The sequence below is a fragment of the Callorhinus ursinus genome, unplaced genomic scaffold (assembly GCF_003265705.2).
Source record: "Callorhinus ursinus isolate GAN/ISIS: 27379988/994484 unplaced genomic scaffold, GSC_fseal_2.0 scaffold61, whole genome shotgun sequence".
Taxonomy (NCBI): domain Eukaryota; kingdom Metazoa; phylum Chordata; class Mammalia; order Carnivora; family Otariidae; genus Callorhinus; species Callorhinus ursinus.
Window position 1 is genome coordinate 8,610,181 of NW_027397123.1, and position 27,167 is coordinate 8,637,347.

The following is a 27,167-nucleotide window of genomic DNA, read 5'->3' on the forward strand; positions in this document are numbered from 1 at the left end:
CACACACACACACACACACACACACACACACACACACACACACACACGGGTCTAGCTCCTGTCAACCTTTTGAGATGTGAGGGGAAAACGTGAGGATCAAGTGGCTGGTATCGTTGAGAAAAGGGCACTGTGTCAAAATGCAGCCAGTTCTTCTGGGAAGGCTTGGAAAAAATGGTACATACTCGAATATCTGGAATATATTACTTGCCCTCACCAGACAGCCATCACTAAAGAGTAAACACACCAACAGGCACAGCATACACATTCTCCCCGCCAAAGACAGGCCGGATCACCACCTCCTACGTCACAGAAGCATTGTCATGGGAAATGCCTGTCAGATGACCAGACCCTGGATGAGTCCCTCATTTGTCACGCACTTAGAAAACCACTGCGTCTTCCTTGGGGTGGCAGCAGTTGCTAAAGGGGACATGGCTACCTTACAGCTTTAATCAACACATTTGCAGATGATGCGAATGCTTGCATCATCTTGTCTGTGTTTCTTCTGCCTCCAAAATATGTTAGATGAGAATTTTAAATGGAACTAAATTCCCGTGCACCCCCCACCAGCAAACTTTAACAAAGGCTCTCCCGACATACTTCCAGAATGTGTGTGCAAAGGGTGACACAGCTGAAAAGAAACGGGGGGGGGGCACTGAAACAAAACAAAACAAAAAACACGCAGAAAACAGATATTAAGTTGTCAAGTCAATGATCTCAGAAAAGAATTGCAGAGTGTCTGGCGTTTTGCTTAAGAAATGGAGCATCTGAAGTCCGTGAGAGCTCTGGGCCCGCCTGCGGCTGGCTTCCGAGAGCTCCGAGCTCCAAGTCCAAGTCCGGAGTGGCAGGCAGGGCTCAGCGAGAGGAGTGGCTTCGCTGACCGGCCCTGAGGCGGCCCTCCACCATCAGAGGAGGTTTCGGCTGTGCAGATTAAACCCTTTCGAGTCGGCATGTGGCTGCTTTGCTCCCTCCCCACGTTCCCACACTACACGTTTCCACCTTTTGAACTCCTCTCGGGCAATCTATCAGAGCTGGGTTGCCGCCCACCAGAGCTGACCCTCTTTGGGGCGGGAGGGGGGGTGCATAACACGTTGGTGCATAAAGTTTCTCAGCTACTGCGAGAATCCAGCACCGAGGGTAATTAGCACATCCAGCCATGTTTCATCAGTGAGATGCTCTCCACTCAGTACGGATTCAAGGCTGATGAAATAGCCACTTGGCATCCACAGATTACAACCCCCAAACTGGGAGCCCTGGCCGAGGAAGCAAAATAATTAAAGCACTTTAGCTGTAATTTCAATAAGATGTCCCACCCCCTTCAATAGGCTTCACAGAAATGACAGCCTTTCTGTAATAATTTGGAAGGCTTTGCCTGACTTGACTTTAATAGATTTTAAAAGAGAATTCGATTTTTTTAAAGAACAACAACAAAAAAAAATGTCTGTGCCATTTTTTTCTCTATCCAGGAAGGAAGAAATGTTTTTAGATATTTTGAAAGGTAAAGTTAAATAATCAAGCTATTCAAAGAGATTAAATTTTATACACAATATGAACACATTCTGGGATCTGTTTGCTTCTCTAAAGCTGATAGTTTAGCTGGTACAGTTTCCAAATATTTTCTTCCTCTTGAAAACAAATTTACAAAAATGCATATGTTCTCCAAGTCGCAGGTCCCAGGGTACATTTTTAACTTCCACAAGAAAGGCTAGTTGAATAGGCCTGGAAAGGATGATTCTGTCACTGTCCACGAGGAGCGTTGTGGAGGCAGAAGCCCAGGCAAGGTGCACAGCACCATCTCTGAGGTTAATCCTGCTGGCTTCAAAGCCTCTCTTGGCCTTGCTGGAGCCTGGGAGCTGCAACAAGTGTCACACTCCCCAGTCCGCCCACGGGTCAAAGTGCTGAGGGATGCCTTTCACTGGGTTGTTAAAAGAACTCAAGACGATAAAGCACCCAAGGTGCAGAACACAGGGCCTGGCGGGAGGCAAGGCCTGACCACCAGCAGCCCCGGCAGGTGCTAATGCTCTGGCCACCTCTGCCCACCTACACGGAGGTGGCCCAGACCCTCCTTCCTCAGGTGCCCAGAAACTACAGGCATAAATGTTTACTGAATTACAGAAAACCCCTGAGGGCCCGACAATCTAGCCGTTCCATGAGCCAAAAATCCCATCCAAATCTATGGGAATTACGTGAGAACCTCAGATGTGCAAGGAAGAACATCATTATAATTAAGGCTGAATGGGCATTTCTGTGATTAATCTCGATTTGAGGGACTCTATGGGTTGGCTTTTACAACCTAAATAGAGCTACTTCATCCTGCGTTAAGAGTCCGTGTGCATGTGTAATTCAGTAACACAACAACAAAAAGCTAAAAAACCATGAAGGAGGCTGATGGTTCCCGATGGATGGAAAAGGTGGAGTGAAGCAATGGGGAGCTGGCAGACCAGTATCCAGGCTGAAGAATCAGCAGGGAGAGGAAGAAGCAAGAGCCAAGCCCACCTCAGTAATGAAAGACCCAGCTAAACACGGCTCAGGTAATCAAAGCTATAATGCATTGATAGAAAACTTGCAGGTTAATGTCAGCTCAAGCCTACGGTGATCATTTCTCCCGTGTCAAAATGGCACTTAATTTTCTCATTGTAAAGCTACAGAGTAAGAATAGGTAGGTAGAAGAGGGGCAAAAAAAACCCCTACAAACTGGTTTTCCTTCCTGCACCTCTTAATGCCCTCGAAACGTCTTCAGGACATTCCTGCCACCACCCATCTAGAGGCCCCTGCCCCTCAAAGAAAGAACAAGTTGCTTTGGCCGACCAGAACCTTCTCTACCTGCCCATGAAGTCTCCTAGCCTAGTGTCAGAAGGCTGTGGACAGGCTTCTTGGGTCTGTGATGAAACCCCAGGGGTCTTGCCGTGAGTGTGCCTCCAGGAAGGGGAGATGCTCGCCCGCAGCGGAGGGTGAATTGTGCCCATTCTGGAGGCAGACTGGGTAGGCTCTATCCCTAGAGCCACTGCCCAGCCCACTACTCTCACTGCCTGAGGTTCCCTTCCTGAAACTTGGGACAAACACAGTACCTGCTCTCAGAGAGAGGGTGCAAGGATTAAGTGAGGAAAGTATTTAAAACCCATGCCTACCACATAGTAAGTGCTCAAAAACAAAAACAAAACAAACAAACAAACAAAATCCCACGACCCTCATCCTGCCAGCAGGATGCTCAACCTCAACTCTGAGACCAAGAGCTGTTACTTTCCACTTCTGGGTTTGCCTATGGCAGGCAGGGGGCCCAGACTGTAGTTCTCACTCACAGGGCCTTTTTCAGGGTACAGCTGATGTAAAAACGCAGTTGAGCCCCACACCTTCGCTCCACATACCCTCCACCCATGATTCTTCCATTGTGAAAGTCCTCCCTCTTCTCAGGGCTCATAGGTCGGCCCCCTGTTTGGTGCAGGGCCCAATGTTCTGCTGCTGCAGGGCATTGGGACGTATCTATCTCCCACCAGCCTGTGTTCTCTCTGAGTGTGAAACCTCCCTGTGCTCCTGGACATGGCCAGGACAAGGCCTGGCATGTGGAAGGCCTGGGAAAGGAGCCTGATTCCCTCCCCGCCCCCACCAGGGTACACATGGAAATGTCTGGTGACATGTTTTATGGTCACAACTGGGAGGTGCTACTGGCATCTAGGTAGAGGTCAGAGGTGCTGATAAGTGTCCTACGATGCGCAGAACAGACTCCCACAGTGGGTAAGGCCCACACTGCCACTGAGGGGAAGCTCTGGTCTAGAAAAACAACGCTCAGGTCAGTCTAGCAAATTCCACCAAAGGCCTCACCCTGAATCTTGTCTCTTCAGGCAGATAAACCTGACCTGGCTCAGAAGCTATTGAAAAGCCAAGTATTCAGTATCTTTGCCGTTGCAAAACTCCAGTATAAGAGAAAGACCAAAGATCTACAATGATTTTGAAAAGTGAAAGTTGGGTGGGGAGGGATCCCCAAGCAGCCAACAGAGCCAGCTAAGACCAGCCCTATCTCCACACAATGAAGCCCCAGAGCAAAAAGTCAACAGAAGCCTGTGGATGGCATAAACTGGGCAGGAAGGCCCAGGAAGGCCCCCCTGCTACACCCAAGCACTACAGAGACCCAAGCTGGGAGGCTTGCTGAGTAGCTCACCTTCCTGAGGTGGCTTCCATCCACGTCTGCCCTCATATGGGAAAAAAAAAAAAAATGGGTAGGGTGAAGAATCTAGAGAAAGTGGCCTGCATTCCCCAGGGTCCATACCCTGAGGACCTATGTTCCCCTACGCTGCACACATACACTCACAAACTCACTAATCTGCCCTGAAGGAAGAAGGAAACCATCCTGGTGGAGGTGATTCAAGGCAGGCAACACCCTGCCCAGCGCATACACACACACACACACACATACACACATGGAAGCACATGCACAAGTACACACGGGCGTGCACACACATGTACACACACCAGCATCACCACAACTAAGACCTCAGTCTGACTGCACATATGACCACCTAGCGTAGCTCAGTTGCTTACCCCTCTAAGGGCACTCAGTGCTACCAAAGGTGGCCCAGGCAGTCTAGACCTGAGTCTCCTTGACAAAAGACTTCTCTCCCAACAACTCCCAACCAGGTACCACTCAACCAGGTAAAAGACACAGTGAGCCCCACCAGTCAGGCAGAGCCTTCCACCCCCACCTTGCCCTGGGACTGCTTCTTTCTCTGTCCCCCCGAAGTCATGCCATGGCACGTCCTGGAGGGATCATGCCAGTGTGCAGGGCAGGTGTGGTTTCACAGAGAAAGTCCCTGCTTGTGAGTCCTTACTAGCAGACGGGAGTGTCCCCAAAGCCAGTGAACTTGCGCCTTGCTTTTAGACCTCAAAATCCGGCCTTCACAGCCTGAGAAGGCCACCTGACCACAAGTGTCCTTTCAGCCCAAATCTAAGGCCTCCCTGGAGACAGCATAAAGCAGGGCTGAGCACTCACCTGCTCTAGGTTCTGGAGGAGATGTTCTGGGACTTCTGTCCTTAGCATGGACAAAAGTTGACCTGGACCAAGCTCACTTCTCTTGTTAAACTTGCAGTCAAGTCTCCCTTTAAATAATGCTGAGAACAAAATGCAAGCTGATATTTCAGCTTACTTAAAAGACTTATTAAAAACCCTAAATCCAAAGATGTTAAAAAGCTATAATTGTCCTCATTCAAACTGGAAAAATAAATCTATTTGCTTTCTTCTTTTATGATCCTCTTCTAAAAAAAAAAATAAGTTCATCTATATTCTCATGAGCATCACTGCTTTCTTTCCCTCCATTCAAGGCACTTTATAAACACCTGTGCCATTCATAGCCACCTTTTGAGCAAAAGGCAACCACGTCTGGGGAAGGCTGTTTAACTCTGATTTCCTTATGCCAGAGATAAGCTTGTCTTGCTCAAAAAGTAAGATGGAGTTCAGAGTTCATTTGAATGGGCTTGTGGATTTTATAGGTCTGCGCTGATGGTGATTTCTTTGGTTACCTAAGGCAGAGGAGACAGCCTAATCGCTCAGCTTTCTGGGGCTCAGTAGGCAGTGATTGGACATCTCAGCACTGCCTTCAGGACCCAAAGGGTAACTGTGCTTAGTAGGGCTGCATATCCCGGCCACCTCCCTGTGCTCTCCCATTATAGGGGTTACTGGCCTCCGGCTCAGACCACAGCAGCGCGACTGTCACTCCCTGCCTGCCCTAAGTCTTCCGTGAAGATAGCCCCAGCCAGCAGTTAACTTGCTGAGTTGCGAGGATCTCCAGCCTGCTCAGAAGTTAAGCACTCCAGGCACAGAACAAGATGGGTTTGCAGAGCAGTGGTCCAAGAGAATGCAAATTTATCAAAAGCGCTTTCTCCAGGTTTTCCATAATTAGCATTTATGTCTCCAGGAACTGTCTCCCCGAACCCAGTTTAGGGTGAAAGCATTTTAGAGACTTTCTCTGCAGATGACATATGAGGTACTAACCTTTTTTCATATGCCCAGATGTTAAGTTCATTTTCATCACATTTATGCAAATTTCATTTGAACAGTAAATCAAAAGAAATCTTAAATCATTGTACACTATTTAAAAATCTACACTAAATCCGGTTTATTTGCAGTGATATTAACATAAAGTCATGGTTAAGGGACTAGAAGGTAGGAAGCAGATGTCACAATCCCCTCTTCCAGGCAGTGGCCCCAGAGATACCTGGGGTCCTGGCCATCCATCAGATCTGATATCTCTGCCCGGTCACAAGTGAATTCAAATTTTCCCAGATTAGAGGTGTTCCAGAAATGAAAGCCTTCTAAAAGTTTTCCAAACTATAGGACAACAGGGGTCTCTCGGTCCAGGAGTCCGTCATCCATGTCAGTGTCTGGACCGAGAACAGGACCAAGTTCAAAGGCAGGGGCCCAGTGGTGAGACTTCTGGCAGCTCACTCCCTCCTCAGTGGGGGGAAAAGTTAATTCCTAGGGCTCTGCAGGCCTGCATTTGTCAAGGCGCTGGACGTCAGTGCTATCATTACCAAGCAAATCAGCCAGGCGGTTAATGGTGGAATCAGGAGACATTTGCACTCTGCTATCAGAATGACATCATAACTAAAGCAGCCTTCAGCCAGAAGCCCTAGGCTCTCCAGAAGCAGAGGCCAGAGGGCTGCCAGGGGCGCCCCCCTGTGACTCCCCAGGCCGGAAGCTGAGTCCCTACCCCTTCCAGGCAGGGTGGTGGGCCCAGCCTCCAACAAGTTCCTTGGCAAACAGGAACTAGGGTTACAGTTTTCTCCCAAGCTATTCGACTTTCCCCCAGGTTCGGAACACTGTAAATAATACTAATACTATATTATATATTTTTATAAAATTTAAAATACTATAAAAGCACTTTCCTCGACAAGCAAGGGTTGGTATTTTATAAATGCAGCTACATTTTGGCTATAGCATTTATGGCATTTCCAACAGAACTGTCAATCTCTTGGTGACCCTGTCTAGCCTTTAAGCTCTGCACTCACTCCTTTGAGCAACAGAAATAAATGATGCTGGGGAAATGGGGGGGCAAGCTAAGGGAGAAGCCCTTCCTGCTCTTGTTTTGGCTGCTTTTCTTTTTAAAGCACAGCCGATCACTCACACACACACACACACACACACACACACACACACACACACAGCCGGAGACACAAACCTTAGAATAATGGGGGAGGCATTTGGCGACGAGCTGCATCCGCGGCGCGGCGCGACAAGCCGCCGGCCCCGCTCGCTCTCGCTCGCTCGCAGCTCTGCCCTCCACGGCGGCGGGGACCGACTACTCGCCCGGGACCCGAGATGCCCAACTCCACCGCGCCCCAAAGGTCGCCTCCCGAGTCTCGTTACAGGTACACGCGTGGTCCAAACACCTCACCTGGCCCGAGAAGTCGGGAGACAGAGAAGAAAAAGTTCTGCGAGCTGCCAGCCGGGAGCCCCGAAGCCCGCGGCCACAGTCCTCCCGCCAGCCAGCAGCCCGCAGCCGAGGCCCGCCGGCAAGCGCGCGGCTCCGGGCACCTCGCTGGCCGGCTTTGCGCGCTAACCTCGCGGCGCGCCGAGGCCACGGCAGGGCACTTACTTGGCACTCGCTTTGGAGCGTGCAGGTCGTCGCGGTGTTCACTTGGGTTTTCAAACAAGTTTCAGGGAGGAAGAAGGAGGCAAAAAAAAAAAAAAAGATCCAATTATGCAAATGGGCTCCGGACTGGGAGGCGCGCGCTGGATCTGACGCGGCTACTGTACGAGTTCTCGGAGCAGCCCCGGGCCGGGCAGATTTATGCGGGCGCGTCACGGCTACGCCAGGTCCCGCCGCCGGAGCATCTCGAAGTTAATTAAAGCGGTAATGTCCACTTTCCCGGCGACCCTCCGTGCGCGGGTTTACTGTTTCACCGTCCAGCCCGACCCGGGCGAGGGCGGGGGCGCTTTCCCCCACGCCTCTCGTCCTTCCCTCTTCTTACTCCCCCTCTTTTTCCTCTTTCTCTCCCCCCTCTTTTTTCCTCTCTTTCGTCTCTTAAGTCGCCTGCCTTCCACTCACTGAACAATGAACAAAGATGTGAGTGATGGGAAAAGATCGCCCCCTCCCAACCCCAGCAGTGAGCAAAGCCAGTCTTAAAGTAAAAACCCAGTTGCTAATATCAAACTGAGAAAGAAAACAGTGCGTTCCCAGTCTGCCCCCCCATACCCACACACGCACGCACGCTCACCCCACCCCAAGTTCACCTAAGCCCTGGCTGGGGGCGGGGGCGCCAAGGCCAGGGCTCCAAGGGCTGCCCGACTCGCCCGAGACACCCGGGACGCCGGAGACGGGGGGGGGGGGCGGTGGCGAGCACTCAGGCCAAGCTCCCCTCCCCGCCTGCCCGTTCCCCCCAGACACACACCCCGCCCCGACCCCCTCCCCGCGTCTACACCGGCCAGCCGGGCCCCGCGGCCCGCTCGGGTTGCCCGGCGGCCGGATGCGCTCAGCAAACGCGGCCCCTGTCGGATTTCTGCTAAACTGCACGGCGGCGGCGGCGGCTGCCGGGGGAAGGCGCAGGAGGAGCGGGAGGCCGGCACCGCGCGCGCACTCACCCCGCCCGGCCCACTGCCCCTGGCCGGTGCCCGGCCGGCCGCCCGCTCCCACCCGCGCGCGCACCGGCGCCCCCACCCGCTCCCCCGCACGCACCCGGCGCCCGGCCCCGCAGGCCAGGACGCCGCGCAGCCGCCGTATTTTCTGCTAAAGTGAAAACGAAGGCGGCTGACAAATCACGTCTCCTGTGAGGCACTCGTTAGACATAACAATATCCGGCAAACAAAACCCAGCCGCGGCTGCGACCGGCGCGCGGGGCTGGGACCCCGCCCTGCCCCTCCTCAGCCCCCTGCCCCTCGCCACTGCCCCGCCGTCCCTACCCAACCCCCAAATGATCGGGGGGGGCTGTGTCCACGTTCGCCAAGAGGCGGACAGTAGGAACGCTCACAATACAGAAGTGAAGGGGGGGACAACTTTCCACCTGTCCCCAAAGAAAGCCCTGCTGGAGTTTCCTCGGAAGAGTTAAGAGGAGAGGGGGTGGGGACAGATCTCTCTCTGCCCCTCATCCCCTTTTCTTTTTTTCTAACTTGGCGCCTGCCTTTCCACCTTCCGCTTCACGTACATCCATCTATATAGAGATATCTATATTTTAAATTATTTGCAAAACTGCAACAGATGGGCGCGTCGAGATCTGGACACTTTCCTACTCATCATCAAAGAAAAGCTCCCCCCCCCTTTTTTTTTTGCCTAAAATACATCCCGGTCCCGCCTACGACTGTTTTCCTCAATCCTTGATCTTCAAAAAATAATGTCTTGAAGCAAACAGAAAGGTTTATCAGCAAAGATCATTCTCCCCCCAGTCATACATCTGGGCTAGTGGATCTGTTCCCCCAAACTGCACTCTTCCCAGACGCCCCCAACCCTCCATTTCCTCCGCCTTCCAGAGCCCCCACGCCCGCACCCCCTCACTCCGATTGGCCTCGTTTCTCCAGTCCAGGGCTGGCCGGCTCAGTTCCCTCCATAAACCTGTTACTTATTTCTTTCTTTATTTGTATCTTTGGCCCCCGGCTTGGCCCCAGGGCCTGGGCTGGGCGGGGGCAGATGATGCGGACGCCGCCTGCATTTGCAGGCGTCACGGCCTTTCCTGGGGTCGCGGGTTCGGACCCTGGCACCCCGGCCCTGCGGAGCCCCCGGCCTCGGCCTCGCCCGGCTCCCGGGCCACAGGAGGCCAATGAAAACACAAAATGGCAGGTCTCAAAGGCCCTTGGCGCCCGCAAGTTGGACACACTGTAAGCATCGGCTAACTTTGATTTAAAAAAAAAAAAAAAAAAAAAGATTACAAATTAGCCTCTCTCCCCCCGGCGGCGGGGCCAGAATCCCGCAGCGATCCGCGAGAGGAGAAAGGGAGCGAGGGGCGCCCGAGTCTCAGGCAGAGGAGAAAATGGGGAAAGTCACTTGAGCAGAAGTTTCCGCGGCCCCAGCCTCCCAGTCTCCAGACGACTCCCCCCACCCCCCAGACCCTTTTGAAAGTTTCCCGGGGCCTGAGAGCGGCGCGCGGGCCGCGCGCGGGTGGGGGGCGCGGGCTGGGCCCGGAGCTGGGCGCGGGGTCCGGCTCGCGCCCCCGGGTCTCGGCCCGGCGACTCCTTTTCAAAGTAACGGTCCCGGGACCGCGGGCGGGGGAGGCGGCAGCCCAGGCGCGGGTCCCGCTCGCCGCCGAAGTTCTCTAGCGCCATTCGATGCCCGGCCGCCGCCGCTTTCTCGTTTTCTTCCTCTTTTTTCCCCCCGCTGACAGCTTCTCTCGCCAACGTCACAGCCACGGATATTTAATTAGACCGTATTTTTTAATCGCGATGGGGCGAGAAGGAACCCGGCGGCAGGCCTCGCCGAGATGGGGAGGGGGAGGGGACGGGGGGGCCACACCAAGAGTCCAAACTCACTTTGCCACCTCCCGGACGCCGGACCCCCCCCCACCCGCCGCGCCCCCCCCGCCCCCACCCCCACCGCGCCGCGCCCCGAGATCCCCCCCACCTTTGTTTTCCTTACCTTAAACATTGAAACGCGGGCGTCGGGAGCAAACTCGGGCACGTAAACGGAGCGTTGTAAAAGATTGTGTTCAATGAATAATGAAACATGTCCACATGATTGACTTGATCATTTTCCGGGGCTGAGGGGGGACGGGCGCCCTGCTCGCGCGCCTCGCTCGCCCACTCGGCAGAGCCCTGTGAACTGTTCCCAGCCCAGCCGGGGCAGGGCGGGCTCGATTTTCATCTGCCTCTTTTCAGAATCGCCCCGTTCATTGATACTCATCACCCAGCCCCAGCAGACATCCCCATCCCCGGCTCGGCCTCCCCCTATCTGGTAGGTGAAATGCATTGTACCATTAAAAACGCTCTCCATTGTCGCCCTGGCATAATTCACAGCAACTAGATAGGTCTTGCGGCATTTAGCTTTGATGAGCCAGAGACTGAACCCTTGATATAATAATCTACAAAGAATGGTGTGTGATCGTCCATTTTTTCTCTCTGTCTAGCAACTAAGAAACCATTTAACACAGCGCAGCTTGCTTCTGACCTTGAGCTCATGTAAACACACTTATTAAAATCTATCTATTCTCCAAGAGCTACATTCTGATTGTCAGACTCGTTACTGAGACATATATCAGCCCCTTCGCTTGTCACTACTTTGCATTCCTGCCTTAGACTAAAGAATTTTTTATCCAGCCGAGAGGGAGAGAGAGATTGCCACAGAGGGAGAGGAGAGAGAGACGGAAAGGGGGAGAGGAAAAAGCTTAATTCTTACCTGCTCCTGAAACTATTTAAAGTCTGTTTCTTTTCTGGGGAAAAAAAAAAAAAAAAAAAAAAACTCCCGGGTGAATCTCGGTGGACAGCGGGACGCGGAGAATCAGTCACAGCCCGGGCGTTTAAGGGAGTCATCAGCGATCAAATGACGTTGATCCGCGCTGTAACCTTGTGGCGTATTTAATGTAAATAAGGCAGTTATGTTGCCAATCGCCGCGATACAAACACGAAGAGGTCCTCAGCCTCGCCTCCCGCGCCTGCCATTAGAGGCGACTTTATTTACAGACACTATTTAGGAGATCATGATAATTCTAAAACAATACTAGTGCCAAATGATTATGAAAATATGATTTTAATTAATCACGTAGTAGGCAAGGAAATTAGCATACGGTAATTAAACTTCGAGAAAAACGTCACGCAGGTTCTCTGCCTTATGGGTCCAGAATAATCATCACGCGGTGGGCTCCAGGACTTAATTATCAAACAAAATAACTTTTTTAAGGCAACTTTGCAAATGCTGGTCCTCAAGGCAAACGCTTTGGTAAATAATGTAAGGCAAGGTAACAAGGTAGAGATGTGAGTGATGCGGGAGGTTGGGTTTCTGTGAAGCAAGGAAGAGGGGGAAATAAGGGGGAAAAAGCTGAATAATGCAATTATGGATTCTCTGTCCTAGAGTTGACAAAAGCTGGTGCCTCAAAAGCCTCTTTGTTATGGGATTATATAATGATCCTGGTGTCATTATGGGGAAAAAAGATTCAGTAATAATAATAAAAGAAGTATCCAGATACACCAATGAGGAGCTTGTTTTAAAGAAAAGACTCGCATGTGACATTGGGGCATGTTAACAGCAGAAAGACAGGATCCAAAAGAGTTGACAAATAATGGAGGAGAGAGGGAGGGAGGTTGGAGGGAGGGAGGAGGGAGTGGGAGAGAGAGAGAGAGAGAGGGAAAGAGAGGGAGAGAGAGGGAGAGAGAAAGGCCTGTGTTGTGCATGATTATTAAGAAGCGTTGGAGACAGATTGATTATTCAAAACGCCAAGCCACAGGGACACTTAAAACATTGATTCAGGTAAGACTTGTTCTAGCCTGCCTGATCTGAGTTCCCCTAAGATGACTGGTGGGTTTTAAACCAGGGCACCACAATACATAAAAAGCAAAGATAAAGAAAAAGCAGGACACAGCCTCCCCAGCCCCCACCGCACCCTGTGGAAGGAGGCACTCAGTGGCAAGAGTGGGGTTGGGTGTGAGAAAACTTCATGCCAGGGCAGGAGCCAGGCAGCGGCGGGACTGGAGGCTCAGGTACAGACGGGACCCCGCTGGCCCTGGCACCTGGCCTTGGCACCTGGCCTTGGCACCTCCCTGCCTCTGATCCTGCTCCCGAGGCAAGACATAGGTGGGCACCCAGCCTGGTCACTGCTGCCTGCACCCTCGGGCTCTGTCCTGAAACCCCAGGGCATTCTCGATCTTTATCTATCATCTATCTGTCTGTCTCTCTCTGCCCAGGATTTTGGGGAGGGAGGAAAGAGTATTTCCCCCAACCAGCTAGTTCTATGAGATTCTTAAAGTCCCCTCAAATCTTTGCAGTGTTGTTTAAAAAAAAATCCCCTGCCTACCCCAAAAAGTTTAGGAATTCAGTTCGCATTTTCCAATCTGATGTGTCTGAAATTCTCTTTGAACAAATTCCAAAATACAAGGTTTTTTTTTTTTTACTTGTATAGAAATTAGCATCGCAATCACATCAATGATATCACTATCTCTATGGGAATGATAGCCAGAGCAGTGGGGTGTTCTTTATTTCAATTCTTCGTGGATCAACTGATTATACTCTGTCGTCTTTTGAACCTGTTATTGTAAGTCAAGTGATTCTTTATAAGTGACAGCTCGGACAAAGAGGCGAGCAGGGCTGAGCAGGTCGAAAGGAAGTGGCCATATGGACTTGGAGAAAAGGCACTTTCTCCCCAAGAGAATGGGGGTGGTAGTCGCCTTTTAACCCTCGAGCCGCCGGCCCCGCATGAGCCGTGGGAGGTAGGGAGCCGGGCCGCGGGTCCTGGCACTGTCCTCGGGCCCACCGCAGTGCCCATCGGAGTTGGGCCCGAGTGGTGGCCTCCTGGCCCGGGGCGCGTCTTCCAGGCCCGAGGTGCCCACGGCCTTCCAAGGCCGTTCATCTCAGGAGGGCCGCGCTCCACGCGACCTGGGGGACCTCGGCTGGTGTACACGGCCGCTCAGAGGCCGCAGAGATTTTGCGCGGCTCAGCGGGCCTGAGCCAACCCCGCAACGACCGCCCACCACCTGGAGGCCGCGCCCCACGGCCTGAGCCCCGCGGAGGATTCCGGCGGGGGGTTCGCCGGCGCCCCCTGTCGGCGCCCGTGCGCTCTGCGTTCCCCGAGGACTCGCGCTGGCTGCCGTGGGGCTATGCAGGGAGACCTGCCTGGGCAGCAGAGCTCCTTGGGGGTGGGAGTCAAGGTGAAAGGCGAGGGGCGCTGGCCAATGACCAGAGGCTTGGAGTCTTGCAGATACCGACACTTGACGCCTACCTGCGTCCCACTAAAGCACAGGAGTTCCCCCATAGAGTTTAGTGGCCCCTTCCACAGCCCGTGGCTCTTAGATCCTTTACCCCTTCTCCAGATTTTCTGGGCCTCTCCACCCTTATCCTCTAGCTCTGTGCTGTCCGGAAGGTCTCGCCTCACTGACTCCCTCTCCTCCTTCTCAGACTCTGGAGTACTTCTCAGTGCCACCGACCTGCCCGGCCACGGCTGGACCCCTGTGGCTGGGGTGCAAGCAGAGACTCCCAGGGCCCCACCCTGCATCCAGAAGCCCTGCCCTCACCAATGCTGACAGCCCTCTGGCTGGACAGCCACTCCTGCCACCCACCGGGGTACTCTGTCCCGGGCTTTCCACTCTGCAGTGTCTTCTTCAAGATGACACCAGCTCTCTGACTTCTTGAAACTGATGGAAGTCACTGGGAGCCTGGGCTGGCAAGTTAGGTGGATGGTGGTCACCGGTAAAAATCGAGTTCTTTGATGACTCCTGTACCAGCTCAGAAGCAAGGGCCTTAGAAGCTGCACTACGTTGGGACAGATCAGCACCTTGTTGTAAGTGCTTGGCTTCTGTGCATGCCTCCTTTGAAAGTAATACTTCTCACACCAAATAGATTGGTTCTGACCTGTCTTTGGATTATCAAAAGTGACTGATTCATAAAACGTTATCCAGCTACTGCTTTAGAATTGTGCTTCCTGGGGCAACAGTACTCATTTTGGTTTTGTTTCTACATTGCTCTGCTTTTCCCCCACGCCATTCTCTTCCTTGTAACTTTTCTCATGGTATCAACAGGTTAAGAACTAGCCATTGACATGGCCATTGCCTGTGACCAAAAGAGTGATGCACAGGGGAAAGCATCCAGCAGGGCTGCTTGGGCTCTGGAGTGGAGGAGTAGACCAGACCCAAGTCCTCCCACCCCAGACCTCAGTTTCCACACCATATGAAGGTACCCTCCTATGATCTGTAAAGCTTTATGATCAAAGAGAGTCAGTGGCTCTAGAAGAATGGTAGTAGCCTCCTTCAGGTCCACCTTCTTCAAGCAGAAGGAAGATGCTAAGAGATCTGTAGAGGCCCATGAGTTCAGTGGGAAGTTGGTCTGGACACTTTCATGGCCCCAACTGGATTCTCATGGAGAGTCCCTGCTCCTCAATTGCAGGTGGCCCAGAAGGTCATCACCACTGACCAGGTGCTTTCCTTTCCTCCCGGGAAAGCCTGCCTGAGGTTCAACCATGAGGTTTCCTTCCCCTCCCTAAACGGTTTTCTCTGCTGCTGAGGTCAGGCATCTCTTTCCATGGAGGCAAAGGAGCAGCCTTTTCAGCTGTGGACACCTCAGGGTGAATGAGCCGTCAAAGACTCCCCCAAGAGCAGGGTTCAGAGGTGTGCCATGAGAGGTGGGAGAGGTGATTCCTGAATAAGGAGAAATGGGGAAGAATCTGACCTACACGGCTATTCTGCCATGGTCTTTGGTCATGGACGGGCCAATCGGGCTGTCTTCACCTCCTCCAGCATCCTCTTTTAAGCATACCCTTTAAAGACCTGGAGTGTTGCTCTCCCAAAATTTCCCCCCAAAAAGTCATACACTTCTTCTGGTCTTTCCAACAGAGGGAAGAAGTCAACATGGCAACATCTGTTTGTCCTTGCAGAGCAAGGCCCTCACCCTAGCAGGAGCCCCTGCCTTTCCTCCCCAACCCTGAGGGCATCTGGGTGGGGCTCCTGCTTCAGGTCCCAGCCCATTTGCGCATCCTAGCTCTCTGAACACTGTAATTGGTTCAGGAATAGGCATGTGACCTAAGCTGGTCCAATCAGAGTGAATCTTGTATTTTCTTTTTAAATAGACACCAGAGGAGTGGTTCAGCTGCGGGACAGCTGTGGTCGGGTCCCCACGCCCACGCCAGGAGAGTAAAGCCGAGAACTGGCAGAGGCCACCAAGGAGGGCTGAGAATGGTGCCCACACAGCAGAGAGCAGAGCGGAAATGGAGAAATGGGCCTGTTTGTGTTAAGCCCTACATCCAGCCACTCTCATCCATCCAGCTTGTGTTAAGCCCTGAAACCAGCCCCATTCCTGCATCTTTCCGTTTTGTGACCTGGTAAATTCCCACTGTTACCTCAATTTCGTTTGCTTTGGGTTTTCTGTCACTTGCCACCAAATGAGGCCTGATGCACTTAGCATCTGACAAAAACGAGGAATACCTGAACCAGGGACCAGAAAACTCATAAGCAAGGTGAAGCAAGGTGTGTGGGGCGGGCGGAGGCGAGAGGGGGGGAGCTGGTGGTGGAGGCTAAAGCGGTGCTCCTGATGCTCCTCCCAGCAAAGGAGCAGCCAGAGAACTTCCCGAAATTCTCTTAAATCTACAGGTGTGCCTTGCTTTGCATAATAGCTCTGTCCCAAAAAAGATGTTTGTAAATTGAATTTTGGTGAATTGAATCTGATTTACTGCATTGGGACAGCTAGTTATTTAAGGCCTCTCCCTGGACGTCTTTCATCAAGTGGATGGTCATGTTCTGAAAGAACAAGTTAATGGTAATTTATTTATAATTGCAATTTTCCTACCTCCGTCATATAGTTTAAAGTAGGACCAACCTGGATGTCTTCATGGTATCTTTGTATAAATTAGTCAAAGGCCAAGAAGAACTGCAGAGCACTATTGGATACAGTTACAAGACTGCATTCCTGCTTCTTTGCAAGACTGCAGAGCCGGAGTGTCCTGGGCAAACACTGAGCATCACCTTTGGGCCCTGCACTGATCAGCAACAGCTATCATCAATTTGAGTTGGGTTTGGAGGAGTGGGGCACCATAAAGCTAGTGGAATTCCTGGTCCAAATGTGGCTTGTGCTGTGTTTACCTGCACAGGAGGAGTCAATTAGATAGCCCGTAATCTCTAAATTTGGGGGACTTTTAAGACTGCAAATTAAAACAAAATATCAAGTTATGAAATAAACCTACTGGTGGGAATGCAAGAGCTAATTTTCTTAAAATGTCCTAGATGCCTTTATTATTCTCCTCCCAGGTTATAAGTGTGTCCACCATGCAACACACAGGCCTGACTTGGTCCCTGCTTTTTCAAAGTGCCACTTTTCAGGCCTAATTTTACCTTAGGAAGAGTTACAACTTTTGTTTGCCACTAGAAACAAAAGGGACCGAATATTGAGGAAATGTAGTTGTACAAAATATTGTATAGCTTTTGGCTCATGGTTGGGAGCTGGTCCATATAGGTCAGACAGAATTAACGAGAATGATTCCCCAGGGTTTCCCTGGGTAAATACTGACGGTTATCACCATCTGCAAGGAAACAACCGGGAAACAAATGAGAATGACCAAATTAAGGCAAAAAACTAAGTCCCTTGATTCTGGCCAACAGTCAGAATCCTTAGTGAGCCTCCCTTGCACCTGCCCAGGACACAGACGATGGAAGTTAGGTTGGGCAGTGAGCCAGGGGGCTAGGAGGTTCGGCCTGAGAAGTAACATCACTTTAGAGACTTCATTTTAAATCCTGATTCCATCAAAGGTCTAAGTTAAGTCTTACTGATCTTGGGGAATCAGAGAAGGTAGATGCGAGGAAGGGAATGTGCTAAGGGTCAAATGTATGTTGAAAGTGCCAGGCTCCAAGAGGGGGATAAAGTTGAATCAGGTGGTGTCATTTGGGGGAGATGGCAGTAGCTCACAGGTGGTCTACTTAAATCCCTGGGGAATCTCTGGCAGACTGTATCTGCACTGGCACCCATGGTTCTTGAGGGTTCTAGAATCTTCCAGGGTATCCTGCAATCTGTGCCTGGGAAAGTCAACTAGCAGAGTAGAAATTGGGGGGCTAGCATCTAAGGGTAGGGACAGGCAAAGATGAAGCCGCACTAGCGACTAAGGACAAATTTATTCATTTTGGTGAGCATTTGAGACATAGTTATATCCATGCAGCTTATCCAGCCCTCCTCTAACTCTGAGAGTCCCAATCTGTGGACTTCCCAAGGTTCTAGCTGCCCACTCAAAGTGGACCATCTAAGGCTCTGCTTGTGGGATCCCCTTCCCCACCCAAGGTTAGGAGATTCCAGAGGACAGACATCAAGCCTGCTTCATTGCTATACCCCAGGCTTAGCCCAGACCCTGGCACATGTGGGGTATGAGGGAATTTTGCTGGAACTAATCAAGAAATTCGTTCTAATACTTAAATAATTCCTACTATATAACAGGTACTTTTTAACCTTTATTGACTAATTGAGTGAATGAATGAATGAATATATGAACATCACTGCTTAAAATGTGTTGCCAACACTAGAAATTAGTTACAACTTTTAAGAACCAATGCTATCTTCTCTGATAGAAAGTAACCCTTGATTCACATTAAAGAATAATTAGAAACATGGAAAAATACAAAGAAAATTATTATATCCCCCTTAATGTCACCCTGTTAGCTTTTTGTGTATTTCCTGCCAAGCATTTTTCTTTGCGTATCATTTCCTTTTTTTTACAAGTTTTGGATCATTCTCTATAAGCAATTCTGTCTCTTGCTTTTATTCTTTAACCTTTGTTTTAAAAAAGAGACCACAGGCCTGGGGCACCTGGGTGGCTCAGTCAGTTAAACATCTGACTCTTGATTTTGGCTCAGGTCATGATCTCAGGGTTGTGGGTGTCAGGCTCCATGCTGAGTGTGGAGCCTGCTTAAGATTCTCTCTCTTCTCTCTCTGCTCCCCCATCTCTAAAAGAGAGAGAGAGAGAGAGAGAGAGAGAAGGCCCAAAATGGAGTCACTTGTGCTAAGCCCCACATTAGAAAACCAAGACTTAATACATAACCTAATTGCAGTTTCAACCTCCCCCCAGGAATAAATCTTAAACCAGTCAATCTGGAATTTCCTGTCAGGACTAGTGAGGTAATCTGCCTCTGTCCCCCAAAGAAAGAAGAGGTAATCTACTCTTCTGTCCCCCAAAGAAGGAAGAAAGAAAGGTAATCTGCCCCCCAAAGAAAGAAGAGGTAATCTACTCTTTCCTTATCCCTGCTTCCTCGTGCCTCATTTTGTCTCTCATTTTGTTTAGCTCTTCAAAGCTCCTTTGTGTCCTAGATGGGATGCTACCCAATTCATTAATCATTAAAAAAGCCAATAAGATCTTTAATACTCAGCTGAATTCATTTTTTTAACAGATTTGGTGGCAGCAGTGGGACTGAAGGAGACTTCCAATGGCTTCAGGGACAATGAGAAACACAGGCATGATCCTGTGAACTCTTGAGTGTTTTGTACTTCTCACCATTTCCAAGGGCTATGGGTCAGTTCCTCTCAGTTCTGGGCTCTGCTTTCTTTGTGTTGAGTTCCCAATCTAGTTGGCTTTCTAGTCTGTAATTCCCCTTTTGGAAACCCAGTCTACTCCACAGTACTTTTTGAGTCTCCTGATTCAGTCCTTTCTCTAGTCCCAAGCTCCACAGAAATCACTGGTGGTGTGCACAGTCTTCTCTTGGCCAAGACTCAGCTACATCTCCTGGGTACTGCTGATAACTTAAGGTGCACATGTTTATTTGTCTTTTTTTGTGTAGATAAAGGTTGTTGCTAATGGGAATCTCAGAAGTGGCTGCAAAATTGGTGGACATGGGTCAAACATTTAAAAGCCGTTAGAGGACTCATCATCTAACCCAAAGACTTCCACGTTGGGATAAATTGGTCATGGAATGGGTTAGATTGACACTAGGTCATCTGCCAAACTCAAGAAAATTTCCATGCAATGAGGTACAATGTAAAATACCACACAATCCCCAACCACAGAGGTACATCCCCTTTTGGGTGTTAGTTTAGCTCCAAGAGACCCAAAGGCTTAGCTGAAAAAATAAATAAGTAATAATAAAAACGTGATCCTTAAATTCCAAAGAGTTGAGCAGACCACCTTCCAATACACCTGCCTACTTTATGTCTAAGAGCTATGGTTCTGGAAGCTGTAAATATCTACACAAAAAATGACAAAATCTTATTAAAAACGACCTGTTGTTACAATGACAATTATGGGGAAACGTTCCAATTAGATAAGATCATTTAAGAAGTGCACTTGAAAGCAAGGGCTCCAAAATCAAACTAACATAATGGGTAACTATTTTAATTGCATGCAGAAGCCTCCAAAAGGCTTTAGCAATTCCAAAATAACTTCACTGAAAGATTTGTTGTAAAACATTAAAGACACTAGGGGTACCTAAAACAAGACTGTAAGATTGTTGTAAGTCTTACTGCACTGTCCCACCCTCCTTTGAGTCCTCATTCTAGTAACTCTGTGTCTAAACTGTCTTCCCACTCTGAAGAGACCACAAGACCACAAAGAGAAGTCCACCAAGTGTAGCTTTTGCAGACACCCGCATGTCTACCCTCAAAAGAGTTTCCCCATATGGGCTCCTCCTAGAGTTGACAGGACTCTGAGGGATTTTCTGGTAGACTGCTACGTAGTTCCCTTAAACAGACAAGGGAAACTAAAATATAATTCGTGAAGAACATTGCCAAATTCTGGCAGATACCATAGCCTACAGAGGGGATCCTGAGAAAGCTGGCAAAAGCCAGTGAAGGGTGAGATTTCCTACTAGAGTCAGCTCCCCCACATATCTGCCTATCGTGCCCAGCCGAGAGAGAAAAATGAATTATCTTTTGCATCCTCTTTGGGAACTTCTCGAGTCCATGGGGTTGTTCAGTACTGCCAGAAATATTTACTGTTTCCAGCTAAAAACTGGCAAGATACTTAAAAAGAGTTTTAAGTAGCTCTGTAGTCAGAAATTGGCCAGATTGAAAGCTGATATTCAGAGCCTGATAGAAATTGTTTCAGACCTCCTCCCCTAAGCTAAAATGAAACTCTCTACCCAGAGGGAAAGGTCATTTAAAACTTAGGGAGAGGAAAAATATTTGAAACATCTTCTCCACAAATATTAGTATAAAGCTTTAGCCATCTGAGCAGGTAAACTTAACTTATTTCATCTACCAGAAAAACAACTTAGAGTCAACGTTTTCATCACTAGCGAGTTTTGTATTATTGTTTGTGATTCATAGTAGTAATTTTAAAAGGGAAGCTGTAAGGGCTCTGTGTCTGCCTATATGTTTGAGTGTGTGTATCTCTCTATGTATATATGTTATGGATGTGTAATATTTTCTACCTCTGGATGGTACTACTAAAATCAATTTGTAAAAGAGACATATTTAATCGGGTCGAAGAGAATTAAGCACTTACATGAATTAAGGATTCGTAGGATTCTCAGACAGAATAGAAATAACAAATACTTCTCAGGTTCATGTAATCTGAGAAAATATTTGGCATTAAAGTTAATTTAAGTTTGTTGTTTAAGTTTGTTGATTTAATTAAAATAGACATGTCTTTAGAGTTATCAACATCAAATATAATGCAATCTTTACTCTTCCTGGGTTTATTAGTCAAATAAGTTCATGTTATCTCTGTTACAAAATTTGTCAGCAAGTAAAATAACATGGTATGATGAAACTTTAATAAGTAATTAAATGTAATTTTGGGGAACAAGTAAATTAAATAGATGTAAGCAAGATAAAAGTTTCTGGGTAATTTTTTAAAATAGTTTCCCAAATCTTTTTGGTAACCTGAAACCTTAAAGTTTTGCCAAGTTAGCTTAAATAATGGATAGTCATTAAAAATCTAGATCATTTCCAAATAAGATAAAACACACACAAAAATTAATTACTAAAAATGGGCTTGTCCACATTTGGCTTTCTTTACAGAGAAACTGAAGATATTTTCGGTCTACTAGTAAACACGTTTTGTGCCATGTTGAGAAACTTACTATGAGAAAGCATATGTTTCTAAAAATTATAAAAAGTATTTACGGTGTTTATAACATCAAGTCACAGAATGCTAATGTAAAGGACAGTTCCCAGTTGTTTGCTTCTTTATTTCACTAAAAATTAAGATTTTTAGGGTTAAAAATTCTAATATATATATAATTAAAGCTACTAGAAATAATAAGAGAAATGCCTTCCTATGCAGGGATGGTAGGATGTGTGTTTTCAGTAAAAGAAGGTATGAGGAATGGAGATGCATTTTTGTTGAAAAAAAAAAAAGAAAGAAAAGAAATGTTTGTTCTAAAGTGAGACTGGCTATTTCAGAATGGGAAAGAGAAAAAAAATAAGAAAAAATTGTAGAAGGTTTATGGAAAAGGAGTCTTGGGAAAGGAACTTTATGTGTGGTCAGGCTGGTTGAGAATGAAATAAATTTATGTTAAAAAAAAAGATGGTTTTTAATATAAGAGTACACTGGTACAAAATTAGAATGTTTTCTCTCTGTTAAAAGGGCACAGTTTTCTTGGACCTTTGGTTTCCCTTTGGTAACAGATTGTAAAAGTTCATTTGCCTTTTAAGTAATCTGCTTAAAAAGCAGAGAGTTTGTGTCTTACCAAAATAATTTGTTGTGCTTTATTTTAACTTTATCATCAGGTCCTTGATTACTTGACAAAACTAAGTCTTCTCTATTAGAACAGCTAATGGTTTTTGTTTTGTTTTGTTTTGTTTTTTTAATTTTACAAACTGAGAAGTCTTTAATTGTCACTATGGTTCGGTAGATAACTAAGTATCGTCTTGTAGTGAGCTATGATACTATTTGACCAAGTGTTTTTAAACCTTTTGATATTTTTGACAAACTTCCTCAAATCAAATTCTAAATGAAGTCTTTTTGCCCCCAAAATAACTTTGGGATTTTCCAGAGGGTCCCTGGACCATCTCAAAAAATTTGTTCTCTCTCCTTATGAAAAGGGAGATGCTAAATTAGATTTATTTGATATGCTAAATGACGTGGGCAACACTATCAAATAAGAAGTAACACTAAGCTTTCTTTCTGGGTTGTATTTGTGTCGGTACATGTTCTAAATGTTCCAGAAATAATATAAAATTCCTAAATTCTGATATAGGCTGGGATAATGTTATCATAATTGTAATTATCATTTTGCAATGTTGAGTGTCACAGAAATAACTAAAGTTCCTTGTCAATTTCATTGTAACCAACTCGTATCAGATCTTTAACAATGGGCATGGTTTAAGTCTTTTTGATATTCACAGAGTTATTGTTTTATTCTAATGCTTTTGCAAAAGTGTTCCTGCAACAGGACTTCATCTTCAATAAGATTCATGGGAAGGACTTTGACAAGTACAGGCCTCTGATAACTTTAAGATCATAAAACTGAACTGGGTAAAAATTTCCAGAACTAATGGAAAACCTAGATTCAAGCAGACTAATGAGGAGAATGCCTTTTTGTCTGAAAACCTAACTGGTTCTCTAATGTTTTGTTTTTCCAGATTTAAGGAAACCTTTTCTCTTAAGCTATCTATGAATTACAGCAATTACAGTGTACCTTTGTAAAGAAAGATGAAACATTCACTTTTTCTCCCTACCTGGTCCCTCCAGAATTTGGAAATCCTTAGGTTTCTTTACAGAAATATAGTTAATTGTTTGCATAAGTTCAATAAGAATCTGTTCTTCTTGCAATAGGGCACAATTGAAAACATTGACTATATTACTGGAATATACTGGAATGCTACTGCAGGTAAAAAAACATGATGGCAAGTCCTTGGCTTACCTTCCTGGCCTCTGGGGCTTTTAAGAGTTCAATCTGAGATTCCTTATGAAATGTTCCAGAAAAACAGTCTTAAAAGAGCTTATATGGTCAATGGCTATTCTTGCTGCACTTATGTAAGTAATCAGGCTGAGTTTAATGCAAATTAGTTTTACTGTGATTATCTTTGGAAAAAATGGAGGTAATTGTAGAGAGAAAAAATGTGTTTCACTTTGTAGATGTTAGATTCTAATCCTGTTAATTGTCTTTGATGTTTTGTTATATACAAAACTGTATAAACTGGACTCAATCCTGAATTCTTTTAGTTTCCTCAAATAAATATTTGGCTATGACTCTCCAAACTAAAATTTCCAATTTTCTCCCACCTTCTGATTTGAAATCAGCAAGAACAAAGACTTCCTTTAAATCTTTTTGGAAAGGACTATACCAGGTCCTCCCCACTCCCCGTATGGCAGCCCAACTTCAAGGACTAGACACTTTGGTGTACATCTCACAGCTAAAGAAGGCTCCACACAACACCTGGTCCTGTGCAGATGCTGGGGGCCTCCACATCAAATTGATGAGGTAGAGAAGTAGCTGACATCAAGGTGGACTTCTTCTACCCAAGACATCTCATCAAGACTTCAAACTTTAACTAAACATGAAACCCTTTTCTCTCCTCTTTCTTTCCTTTCTCTGGCATTGGCCTGGAAGGATAACACCATCACTTATATCTCCCTGGCCATTACTAAGGGGGACTTTCAGACCACTGGATTTGCCATCAAAAACTCCAGTCTCTGTCCATGATGCTAGAAACACCTAGTCCATTTGCCTGTCTCTGGTTAACAGCTCTAAATCCAGGGAAACTTGCATCCAAGCTCTGACATAAAAGGGGACACAAGGCAAGGGTAATCAGAATAAAACTGCCTGTGTGGTCTACAGACCCCTAAATTTTGCTGGCCTCCATGGCTGTCACCCTCCCAGTCCTGAGTCACAGACTGAAAAGGGAATTACCAGGAAGCATTCCTGATTTAAAATTAGCTTTCTTTGGTAGATAACTGCTCCTCTGAAGCTATGATAAAGAACTTTTCCTTTAACTCTTGAAATTATTGTGAAATCTGTTGCTCAAACCATAGCTTCCCAACAAAAATCCTTAGACTCTCTGGCCAAATTGTTCTTGCTAATGACTGTCCTTAATTGTCTTTTAGCTGAGCAAAGAGGTATCTGTGCTGTGGCCAACACCACCTGCTACACCTGGGTTAATACTTCTGGGGAAGTTGAAACTTACTTAAATAAGATCACTGAGCAAACTACTTGGCTTAAAAAAGATGACTCCTTGAATAGAGTCTTGCTTCGACTTATTTGATTTTGATTTGGTCTTGGGGACCGTGGTTTCAAAGTGCACTCTGGACATTGGGAATATCCTGCTTGTAATAATCATAGTAGTCTCCCTGGTGGGCTGCATTCTCTCAAAAGATTCAAATGCATGTTTGCAGCTACTAACCACCAAGCAAATGATCTCCCTACTGGAGCATTAGAAAAGGAATGAAGAGAATGACCAACTTAAAAATGTAAACCCAGGGGCACCTGGGTGGCTCAGTCGTTAAGCGTCTGCCTTCGGCTCAGGTCATGATCCCGGGGTCCTGGGATCGAGCCCCGCATCGGGCTCCCTCCTCAGCGGGGACCCTGCTTCTCCCTCCCCCACCCCCCTGCTTGTGTTCCCTTTCTCACTGTCTCTCTCTCTGTCAAATAAATACATAAAAATCTTTAAAAAAATGTAAACCCAAAGTCGTGACCTCCAAATATCACAGAGGTTCAACAAACATTGTGACCTGTGAATACCACACAGGATCAGCCAAAACTGTGAGAACTTCGGAGCGGTAGCTGGGAGTGGTGTCTTACATTTTGATCATATCTCCCAGTTAAGCAGAGTCTGACCAAAGGTGGGGGGAGATTGTTAGAAAGAGATAGCTGGTCCAAAATGGAGTCAATTGTGCTAACCCCACATCAGCAAACCGAGACTTAATACCTAACCTTACTACAGTTTCAACCTCCCCCAGGAATAAATCCTCAACCAGTCCATCTGGAATTTCCTGGTCAGCACTAGTGAGGTAATCCACCTGGTAGACCCCTCTGTCCCCCAGAGAAAGAAGAGGGAATCTACTCTTTCCTTGTTCCTGCCCCTTCTGCCTATAAAAGCCTCTTATTTTGTTCAGCTCTTCAGAGCTCCTTTCTGTTTCCTAGATGGGATGCTGCCCAGCTCATGAATCATCAAATAAAGCCAATTAGATCTTCAATACTCAGTTGAATTTTGGTTTTTAACACCTGTAGCACAAGGTATTTCCCCACATCATTAAATATTCTTCGAAAACATGATTTTATGGCTACAAAGTGTTCCATCAAATGGATGCAACATAATTTATTTAAACAATCTCTTATTTTGGAACATCTAAATTGTTTCTAATTTTTTGTTCTCTCAAAAGTATTGGAGAGAGCATTTCCATAGGTAAATCTTTGTTTGCATCTGGATATGGAGGGTTTTGAGGCTCCTCCCAGGCATTGCCAACTTTCTTTCCAAAAAGGCTGCCCCAGTGTGTACTTCCCCCACTCCTGTCTCTTCCTGCCTTTTGCCCATGTGCACTCGGGAGGCTTTAGGGCGTGTCTTACAGGCACATAAAAGGATGTTAACACTTCGGCACATCGCATTGCTGCAGATAGGTTGGCCTTCTGATTATCGTCATGCTGTCTAATTTTCAGCATGTTCCTGTTGTCCCCAGGCTCACCTCTTAGCTCTAGGGACCTCCAGATAGGTCCCTTGGTCTCCAGCAGGGAACAAACAGGACCTTCTTGGCTTCAAAGGAAACACTGTATCTCTTTGCTCCCCTTTGCTCCTTCAAAGGAAACACTGTATCTCTTTGCTCCCCTTTGCTCCTCGGAACACATCCAACCTGTATTAGTGAGGATGTAGTCATCACGGGAACCCGGTCCAGCCCTCCTGCCAACTGCCCATTCAGAAACTCCGCTCCCATAACCTGTCTTCCTTTGCTCACTTGGGGGCTATCTATGCCATTGGTGAGGATTTTACTATTGCTCCAAAGGAGAAGAGGGGAGAGCCCCCTAGAGTGGCTGAACACAGGCTCTGGGGTCAGGCTGCCTGAATCCAGATGCCAATCCCACCGCTTTAAAGCCATGTGACCTTAAGCCAGTTACTTAGCCTGCACATCTGAAAAATGAGACCCCACCTCATGGGCTCCTTTGGGGAGCCCAGTGATGAGTTAGCTCTTAGCACGATGTTTAACTCTCACGCTTGTCAGTGAATTTTAACTGTTTTATGTGTGCTTTTTCATTAAATAAGAATGAGACGAGGACTTAACATCCCATACTATTTTGTAGTGGCTCAGGGCCCTGGAGACATTTTGGTGGCATTTCTTTCCAGGGCACTACAGAAGCCCGTACCTGCTGCATGCCTGTGGAGGGAAATCTCTCTGGGCTTCTGTGCTGGTCCCTTCTGTGGATCACATACACTCTTAACGTGAATACAGAAGCCCCGCCACAGTGACCAGCTCACTGCCTGCCAGTGAAATGTCTAGAATGTCAGATCTGAGTCTGTGGGTCCAGAATGGCAACATTCCAAACTCCCAAGCTGTCCCAAACATTGGGTGCTTTCACCCAGTCTTCCAGAAACTCCACCTAGCTTTTGTCACAAATGCCTTTTCTAAGCAGGCTGCACTGGGCATGCACATACAGAGGACACTATTCTTTCTCTTTGGCAGTGGGCATTTGCAGGTCACACATTTTAAAAAGA

General features: G+C 47.6%; 1 protein-coding gene across 6 annotated transcripts in view; it reads right to left on the reverse strand.

Moving 5' to 3' along the window:
* Positions 1-11,354, reverse strand: part of ZNF536 (zinc finger protein 536) — a 420,861-nt gene extending 409,507 nt beyond the window's left edge. For 3 of the 6 annotated variants that reach the window (XM_073885155.1, XM_073885150.1, XM_073885156.1), the window contains exon 1: positions 10,551-10,985. The gene's annotated coding sequence lies outside the window, so the exon portion shown is untranslated. Of the gene's footprint in view, positions 1-7,583; positions 8,309-10,550; positions 10,986-11,306 lie in introns of those variants that run through there. The other 3 variants (XM_073885153.1, XM_073885151.1, XM_073885154.1) reach the window with 3 other exon arrangements.
* Between the last annotated feature and the right edge of the window lie 15,813 nt (positions 11,355-27,167).